The following is a 10,427-nucleotide window of genomic DNA, read 5'->3' on the forward strand; positions in this document are numbered from 1 at the left end:
TAGAGTTAGATGTTAGAATGGATATTTCACAAGAAATCATAAATTGCTACTAGAAAAAACCACTATATAAGCAAACAAAAACCTGCCCAGGATTAAATGTCTCAGATATAAAGATTTCAAAGATTAAAAAGGTTAGAAATCAGCTGATTGGGAAAGTGATTAGTGAATGATAATGAATCACCTTTATTCAAATTATCTATAGAAGTGGAATTTAAAATAAAAACAAATCTATTTTGAAATAAGAAAACATCAAATTCTAAAAATTACATTCCTCTTCCACAAAAAGTGAATTTTCTGCAATTGCATCCACATTATGTAATAGTTAAGTTTATAATTATTAACTATCAGTTAAATATATAACTATATGCCCTAAAATAGGACATGTTCCACTGGACAGCTATCTAACTGTTCAAGCATAAAACTCAAAGTCCAGGATGTCAATGTTTTTTTGGGGGGGGCAGTGTTTTGGATGTACCACTGAGACATAATAGGACTAATACATATTTTATTCTTAAAAAAAAAAAGAGTATTACTTGAAGCTACCTAAAACCTTAACCAATGTAGCCATTAAGCTAGCAAAACCTGTAGGACACTTGATGTGCATGTTACTGACCCAGGTTAAGACCCTTTATAGCATAATCATAGAGCCAAGAGTTATCACTGAGGACTAAAATTGGTGACCCTAAAATCAAGAAAAAATAAAATATTGATGAAATTTTTAACAGTTGGGACAATAGTTTATTGTGAGATTTCTACAGGCTAATAAGTAACTGATTTTACAAATTTTAAATAGAAGTTTAAATTAATATTTAATTTAAATTAATATTTTGAGGGGTTAAGAACTAGATTCTTTTATTTTTCAAATAAACGTAAAAAATAACATCAAATAAGAACTACTTGGAAAGTAAACACTACAATTTTACTAACAAAATCAATCAAACAGAGAGTAAAACTTCAGCACCATATTTCAGGACCTTTTTTACTATGGAGTCAGGTGTCCAGAATGGTGTCAGGGTGACATAGTTGGTAGGATTTTTGGGAGATCTTAATTGGCACAGATTATGGGACAGGATTTGTAGGAACTATTGCTGAGGTATTTATTTCTCTACATCCCAGCTTTAACTGAAAGAACTGAGTGGGAGAGGTGCCTACCATGCTAGGGAAAGCTTGTTTTAAAAAAAGAAAAATAGCAGTACAACAGTTATACCAAACGTTTCCATTAAAAATCAAAATAAGGCAAAAACAAGTAAATATGTGTGCATACATATGAGTGTATGTTATACAAATACATTGATATAAGCCACGGACTTACTCAAACTAATAGACTCAAAGCACTATGCTACCAGGAGTATTTTCCAATATTGCATCAGCTTCAAGAAGTTATCAAAGAAAGAATTATGTTTAGCTTCAAATGGATAGTGCCTGTGAATAGGCTCCTAGTACTTTATAATCATGGTAATAAGTGATCAAATCTCTTGACAAAGGAAGAAAATCAATTGAATTTACTTAAACCAAACAGGGTTTCAAAAAGTGGAACACAAATCACATAATGAAATGCTTGTTTACATTAATGAATCATGGAAATATCTTTCCAAAATATCTTTCCAAGTCTTTTGGCCAGGGATTACTAATGGATCTGTCCTTTAAAATCACTCCTGGCAAGGTTTGCAGAACTATATTGGGTATTAACAATCTAATCCAGGTTGGGTGTTTGCAAGTTGAGTGCTCTACCAAGTGAACAATCTCTCAGGTTCTATGATTAGGGTAATATTAAAAAATTAAAAGGTAGAGAAGTGTGGAAGTTATAAATATAGAGATGGTCAATTTCAAAACAATATACTAAATTAAATTTACTAAAGTTTTGCTAAAATGTAAATAATCTGAATGGCCAGGAATTACCATGAACAAGCAAAAGGAATGAAAAGTTTCCTTATTGTCAGAAAAACAATACTCCTCTAAAAACAGTCTGTAATTTTAATTGGATTTTAGACACTGAAAAGAAAAAAAAGGTGTAGCAAGCATAAGCTTTCACTTAAAGAAAAATATAAAAATTTGAGATATGGAGTAAAAGATCCTGAAAAGGGACTTATTACCAGCAATAAGAGAATGAGGAAAATGGGCATATAAAAAGTCTGCATGCTGTCCAATTTGATGCCAAGATCATTGTTCAGTCACATTACTGTTGATTCTAGTTTGGACATCTTGAAGGACCAGGTTGGGCTTTATAATTAGATATCACAAACAAAAATATTTAAAGTAATCTCTTTAAAACTCATTTTAGGAAATAATAATAATAAAAATGGTGCTAAAACAGCATGACTTTTACTAGAAGAAAGCAAAGGGAGAAACCATTAGCATATGCAGACAAGTTATTGTGAAAACTGTATCTATATTTGCACTCATGAGTTTTTTTTTATTTTGAAGGGACACACCTGGTGGACCTCATAGTTATTCTTGGCTCTGCACTCAGAAATTATTTCTATCAGGCTTGGGAGACCATATAAGATTCAGGGTATCAAAACTGGGTCGGATATGTACAAGGTAATTGCCCCCTCCCTGCTATGTTATCACTCAGGCAGAAGGTTTGCAGATTTTTATGCCAGGTACAGTATGTGCTTGTGTAAGAGCAAAGTATATTGTTTCATCTAGTAAAGAAAGGCAAAATCCATATTTATAGTATGATAACTATAATGAGAGGAAAATACCATATTTATTTTAGTTACATCTCTGAATGGCCAGGAATTGACTATGGAGATTGAATATTGAGGTCTTAAAAATAAAATAATTGGGGGCCGGAGAGATAGCATGGAGGTAAGGCATTTGCCTCTCATGCATAAGGTCATCAGTTCGAATCCCAGTGTCCCATATGGTCCCCCATGCTTGCCAGGAGCGACTTCTGAGCCTGGAGCCAGGAGTAACCCCTGAGCACTGCCGGGTGAGACCCAAAAAAAAAACAGAAAAAAAAATAAAATAATTGATAATATAATATAAAAAATGAACATGATATAGGAAATAATCTGGTTTCTGCTGATATAGATAGATGTTTGAGATGGTCGTCCAATTTACTAAGAATAAAGACAACAAAGTTTACTTCAAAGACTAACACCATTGACTATTTGAGTTTTACAACAACAACAACAAACATTCAATCATATCCTCAATCATTTATTAGTGATGAATGATAGCCACACTAGCCCCGTGTTCCTCTAAAATTGTGTAAAATGTAATTTAGCCTTAACAAAAAGACAGTGTGAATATATTTAATCTTTTTGACTGATCTTGGCTTTGGATCTTGTGCGAAGTTTTATTATTTAGGATTGATGAAATATATCCTCAGTTGTTTGCCAATGACCACGTAATGATGAAAGCAATTTATCTTTCATCAGCATCTACCAAATTATCATACTCTAAAATTATTTGATAATGCTGAGACAATTGTGAATTAAAAATTATTTTTAATTAGACCTGCATGTATATTTATATATAAATATTTTATTTAAATATTATGAATCACATAGTTAACATAGTTTATCATAGTACATTTGTTTCTAGGTGGATGTGGATAAAATTATAAAAAAAAAAAAGTGGGGCTGGAGTGATAGCACAGAGGTAAGGCATTTACCTTGCATGTGGCTTACCCAGGAAGAACCTGGGTTTGATTTCCAAAGTCCCATATGGTCCCCTGAGCCAGGAGCAACTTCTGAGCATATAAACAGGAGTAACCCCTGAGCATCACTGAGTGTGACTTATAAACCAAAAAACATAAAAAAATAAAATAAAAAAATAAATAGATAAAATAAAATTATGAAAAAGCAATAAAAATGAAAGACAAAGAATACAGAAAACAGAGTACAGCACCCAAGAAAATTTGTAAAAATTATTGTATTTTGAAATGTTATTAAGATATATGAGAAAGTTTATTAAGCTTTTGTTGCTTGTTGATTATTCTGTTACATTTGTTTCTGAATATTAGTTGGTTTTTAAGTTAGATATTGGTATCATATAAGTGTGTTTCTTAAAAAAGTGTGATTCTTAAAAAGAATCTCAGAATTTGCAGCTTTCAGCTGTGTGTCTTGTGTACCCATAATTTATTATATTTAGTTTACATCTCCTTTGAGAATAGAATCTGTCTATGGAGCTAACTAAGTGCATGCACAGAGACTGTGTTGATGTGTTTTTGACTATCAGGGCTCCAAAAGTTTGAGAAGGTGGGGGGTGGGGGGGAATTGCTGCAGACGTTTTGTGTCCCTAAGCAAAACCTTAGCGGGGTAAGAAAACCTTCACGGAAGAAAGTGGGTACACGAGCAGACATATATGAAATAAGAAATAATTGAGACCACACAAAATGCATTGTATGGGGACCCACGTCTATGAGACAAGAGACAATTTTACTTTTTAGCTGATGACATTTTTTTTGTTTTGTTTTGTTTTGTTTTGTTTTTGGTTTTTGGGTCACACCCGGCGGTGCTCAGGGGTTACTCCTGGCTGTCTGCTCAGAAATAGCTCCTGGCAGGCACGGGGGACCATATATGGGACACCGGGATTCGAACCAACCACCTTAGGTTCTGGATGGGCTGCTTGCAAGGCAAACACCGCGGTGCTATCTCTCCGGGCCCAGCTGATGACATTTTAAGCACAACTCTGGTATGCAAGGTATCTTCAGGGAAACAAAGGGCAGAGGATAGTTCGGAGGGACAACACAATAGTACCGGACCCTAGAATCTACATATCAAATAACTACCGTATGTAGGTGAGAAAGAGCCCTGCTAGAGGTAAGGCAAAACATGAGGCAGAGGTGTTTTTGGGTTAGCAAAAAACAGGTTTTTCAAGAGACAGGAGAGAAAGAGGTTCTGAAAGAAATGTTTTTGCAGTGACAGGAAAATGGATTTTAGGAGAGATGGAAATTATTGTTTACCACCATGGAGCTAGACCCAGAAAAACAAGCTGCTCACGCCAGGCTATACTCGATCTAAGAGTTACAAATAAACTAGCCAGCAGGGGGGTTTGGCGGGCTTTCTTTGGTACTGAAATTTCTTTATGACTGCAGGATAACTGAGGCCGGATTTCTGTAGTATAGCAGAAAAGAATTTAAGGGAAATTTTAAGTCACTACCATGTAAGAAGTATGACAGAAATATCGCCAGTGATCCACGCAGGGGTTTGACTTCTCCAACGGGCCTTCTGGCAGAGATATTTCTTGGGAGGAAAATTAGGCACATTACCAGGAAAGCCAAAAGATACATCTTGAGTGTTCCTCCCTTGATAATGGAGACATGCGTGCTGCATGCCTCTACAGGGATTACCTTCACTCACCCCAAAAGTATCCTGGTGATGTCAGCCCAAATACTGATATACTCTGAGTTTTAGGCATATTGATTGTAGTATATAAAAAGGTTCCATAAGATTATCCTTGGAATTGTTGTATATAAAAGTGTTTCCTTAGGATTGTTCTGTAACTATTGCCCCACCTAGCCCTTCCAGGTGGGGCGCTGTGGAGTTAGCAATAAATAGCTTGATGGACAGGGGAGAGGGGTCCTTTTGCGAAAGCTGCCGGCTGCAGGAGGATTATCTCGCTCTCCTTGCCCAATCTTTTACACCCTATCCTTCTTGTCTGTGTGTGATTATTATTTGCTGCGGATAAATATTACCAAGGTCTTCCCCCGAAAGGGGACAAGGGGATGGGAAGTAATTTCTCATTCTGGGAACTGTTCTTGGATTCACAAATACCCAGCAAAGTTAACAGCAAAGATACGTTACAATTGATGTCTCAGCGGAGAACCTTAGAGGATTAGTGAAGCAGGGCCAGTGGTGAAGTGATAATTGTTCGTGATGGATGCAGGTGGTATGTCTTTGGCACGGAGAAGAATTACCTCTCTTTCTCCTCCAGTATTGACAGCTTTCAGCTAGATAGTCTGTGTACCTGGGTTTTTTTTTTTTTTTTTTTTTTTTTTGGTTTTTGGGCCACACCCGGTAACGCTCAGGGGTTACTCCTGGCTATGCGCTCAGAAGTTGCTCCTGGCTTGGGGGACCATATGGGACACCGGGGGATCGAACCGCGGTCCGTCCAAGGCTAGCGCAGGGAAGGCAGGCACCTTACCTTTAGCACCACCGCCTGGCCCCTATACCTGAGATTTTTTCACAGATTGTTTTGCATATCTTCTGAGTAGAGATTGAGACTATGTGATTGGCTGAATGCAGACAGACATGGCAACAGTGTTCATAGTTTTGTCTGCTAGGATTTCTGTAAATACCTCCATATTATACATATGTATCAATGGATACAAATTATACTATTTGAGTTTAATAGTCTAAGTATATTTGATAGGATATATAGATTATTTAATATGCATGACTAATTAGAATATAAAAAGCAAACATTGTGGGCTGGAGTGAGAGTACAGTGGGTAGGGTACTTGGATTGCATGCAGCCAACCAAGGTTAAATCCCTGGCATGCCATACAATCCTTCAGTCCATGTAAGAGTCGTCATTGAGCACAGAGCCAGAGTAATCAAGCCCTGAGCAATACTGAGTGTGACCTAACAAAAATCAAACATTGTAGTCATATAACAATTTTAAAGTTTAAAAATAAGACTAGAATAATTTTGGGGGATCACACCCAGCAGTGCTCAGGGGTTACTCCTGGCTCTCATCTCAGAAATTGCTCCTGGCAGGCCAAGGGCACTCTATGGGATGTCAGGATTCAAACCTCTGTATTTCTGCATGCAATTTGTATTTTCTGCATCCATTTGTAAAAGGGAGGTATAAATTAGTTATATAATAAGATTACCATAAAACGACAGTAATTTAGTATATACACGATTACAAAATCATTGTTGTTTTAGTAAAGACTAAAATATAACTTCATTTCTTTTGGAACTTTATCCTTTGAGAAAAAATAGGAAACATTGTTGGCACAAAACTACATTTCAAAATTACTATTGGAAAAACTTACAAAATTACTATTATAAGAAAAGAAACCAAATCTTTGAAAACTATTGGGCGTATTACTATTCAAGAATGTATCAATAAAATCATGACTATTTAACCTGTTTTTAAAGTTGTTTTCTTGACTATAACTAAAATAAAAAATGTCAATGCCTTATATATTTAGATATTAATATTCTAAATCTTTCATAAAATTATTTTTAAAATTCTTACATTTATGTGAACAATAAGTTACACAGTTAATGCTGGCAATCTGAAATATTGCTGATGAAATATTATGATGTGAAATTAACATTTGTCATACTAACAAAGCTATATGCCTTTCTTTATTGTCTCCAACTTAGTATTGTTTTATTGAAGTTTTAAAATGTTGCTCTTGATGAACTAATAAATCAGCTTTATTTTTATTTGTTTTATTTAGTTTGATGGGTGGAGGGCACACCCAGCTGCACTCAGGGGCTCTTTGGCTCTGTATTCTTAACTGAACCCTGGCAGTGCTCAAAAGACCATATGCGGTGCTGGTGCTAAGGATTTAGACTGACAAAGAACTGCCAATGCTGCATACAAAGCAAGTACCTTTTGTAAATTATCTTTGGTCTCCTTCTTTGTTTTGATTTAAATTTGGGTTTGTTTTCTGGATCATACCTGGCATTAATTGTGGACTATCTATGTTGCCAGGGATTAAGCAGATTGGCTTCAATTAAAACATTTGCCCTAACCTTTGTGCTATATCTTTGGCAACATAAATATATCCATAAATATAAACATAAATATAGCTTTCTTTTGAGGGTATGGAGGTGGTGTTTGGGTCACACCCAGCTCTGTTCAGTGCTTATGCATGGCTTTGTGCCTAGCAGTACACTACAAATCCAACAGGTTGGTTGTTATAAATGCAAGCTCTTTAATCCCTATGGGTCCTTAGATGAGCTATTGGGAAATCATAAATAGAAAAGTCATATTTAAGAAACATCAAATAGGGATACAGTTATAGAATTGTAAATATAATGGCATACAAGCTTTTCAACCAAGTTGCTATCCAAGACACATTCCATCATTATGTAATGAGGTATCATGAATGAATTTCTAGGATATGTGTCTTCTGTTATAAAAATAAAGAAAATATAAGTAAAATTAGATTTTGTTTATTCAGGCTCCTACCTGAAAAAAATGCATCATAGTGACTTATTATGTTCATAATAGGGTAATATTCAGGAGCATTTCTACTAATTATGCACTTTTCTGTGCATTAAAATATATAAATAAGTAACCATTTACTTAAACTATCTCCTAAAAATAAAACATAACTGATTAAACAAAAGTATCTAATATATATGTAATAAAACAATTAAAATTAAACTAAAGATAATTAATCTGAAGATATATCTAGGGAATTTACAAACAGAGGCAGGGAAAAAGAATATATAAATACCAAGGGATAATGGTTAATATCATTTAATTACTTTAATTTTTAATTAATAGCTTTCTTCAGCCAATTTGTATACAATGTTCCCACGCCACTTCACGCTTCATGTTTTGCGGCTTCAGTGCTTAGCGGGTTTTTCCAAAATAGTCATTAAAAAATAAAAATGAAAAAAATACAGCCTTGTCGGCAGCCACATTACGGAAAGGAGCCTTGTTTCATGTTGATGCGCCCGTGCGAGAAGGATCCCTGCATGTCAAAGAGATGAGTTGACTCAGAGTCCATACCACCAGGGGCTCTCATAAAGGCGTGTGATTGGGTTCCAATGCGACATAGTCCAATGAGAGTATGAGTGGATTTACAGTGATCTCTCATTTTTTTTATTACTGTATAAGGTTTTGTAATCAGCCTTATTAATTAGCACTGACACGTTTAAGTAAATACGTATACTGTTGTAATTTTTATCTTAAATGTGTAAAGTATAAATAGTGTTTATATATGTAAAACATTCTTGTACCCGCATACACGAAAATTCTTAGGTGCAAATCCTACTTCAAGGTTTTTCAGCTTTCACGGAAGTTTCTGATCCCCATTAACTGCGAAAAATACTGCTGTTGTAAAACACATATTGTAAATCACAAAACTTTTGTCTTCCATAATTTCACTTTAAGATATGAAATGAGTGCTCGCTTCGGCAGCACATATACTAAAATTGGAACGATACAGAGAAGATTAGCATGGCCCCTGCGCAAGGATGACACGCAAATTCGTGAAGCGTTCCATATTTAAAAAAAAAAGATATGAAATGAAAATATTTAACAAATTTTATAAAAATAGTACTACATAAAATAAAACTAAACATTGTGTGATATAATTGAACTGAAACATCAAATAACATTTTTAGTTATTTTTTTATTGAAGTGCTTTTGGTTAGTATAAGATCTTATTTTAGAGTCACTTATTTTTTAAAAGGTATTTTGTCTTGGCTTTATATTTTATTTAAAAAATGAGCCTAATGGTGTGATTAACTTCCTACAGTTCATTTTTAGACACAAATCATTTGCAGTTATTTCAGAGACTAGCTTGAGTGCATTAAATTCTATTGATCCAGTGTTATAATTGTATTTAGAATGATTAATACATGCAGTTAATTATCAGTTATTAAACAAAGGCAATTGTCGTCCATGTCTGTTTTAATTAAGAGACAATGCTAGTTCATAATATTGGAATAAGTGATGAAAATAACTTGGTAATTGAGAGCAAACTATTAAGTCTGTCCAGTATAGATAATTCAGTGATAGATTCCAACTACATTTCTCTATACATATTTTTATTTGATGATTCAGTGATGTTTTTCTACTACATTTCTATTTTTTTTTTTTTAGTCTTTTGACAATTTGATTTAAATATGTGCTAACTAATTGAAAAGGATGACTTGTTTGGAATAAATTTCACAAGGAATTGGATGAGAAAGAAAAAAGAACTAGTGATTATTTTTCAAATAGACAATTAACATAGTAACATATGCAGATAACATATGATGCTACCTAATGAGAAATATCTTGCTCTTTTTATAAATACATTCCAATTATTCAGTGGTATGTTTGTTGTGTACAGCAAGCTAAAAATCAAAGGACAAAACATTTTCTGTTATAAAAAATTGATTACTATTACTGCAAAATTTTAATCAAATGCTATATTATAAAACAAAATCTTTATTACTCTTTCTATATTTCTACTTTTAAAATTAAGGTTTTTCAATGTAAAGTTTTAAAATATTTTATCTCATAAACTCATAACATTAGGGAAAAAGTTACTTGTTTCAGGGAGTAAGCAATCATAAACAATTTGAAAGAAAGGAGTATGTAGAAAAAGAAAATAAATTTAAAAAATGTGAATGTCACAGGAGTGATATATTTTGGCTTAAACAAATAAGTCACTGAAGGTTTAGATATATTGAATGATCTATTTCACAAAGTAGTTCTATGTTGAAATGCAATGAATCTGAGAAATAAGATTAACATTCTGAAATGCTAACACCACCAGCATTTCAGCCTTAATT

At 34.0% G+C, this 10,427-nt stretch overlaps 1 non-coding gene across 1 annotated transcript; it reads left to right on the top strand.

Moving 5' to 3' along the window:
• The first annotated feature begins 9,047 nt into the window (after positions 1–9,047).
• Positions 9,048–9,154, top strand: LOC126005567 (U6 spliceosomal RNA). Its single transcript, XR_007494616.1, has one exon. It is a non-coding gene; the product is annotated as a U6 spliceosomal RNA (small nuclear RNA).
• Positions 9,155–10,427: the final 1,273 nt, after the last annotated feature.

The sequence above is a fragment of the Suncus etruscus genome, chromosome 3 (assembly GCF_024139225.1).
Source record: "Suncus etruscus isolate mSunEtr1 chromosome 3, mSunEtr1.pri.cur, whole genome shotgun sequence".
NCBI classification, from domain to species: Eukaryota; Metazoa; Chordata; class Mammalia; order Eulipotyphla; family Soricidae; genus Suncus; species Suncus etruscus.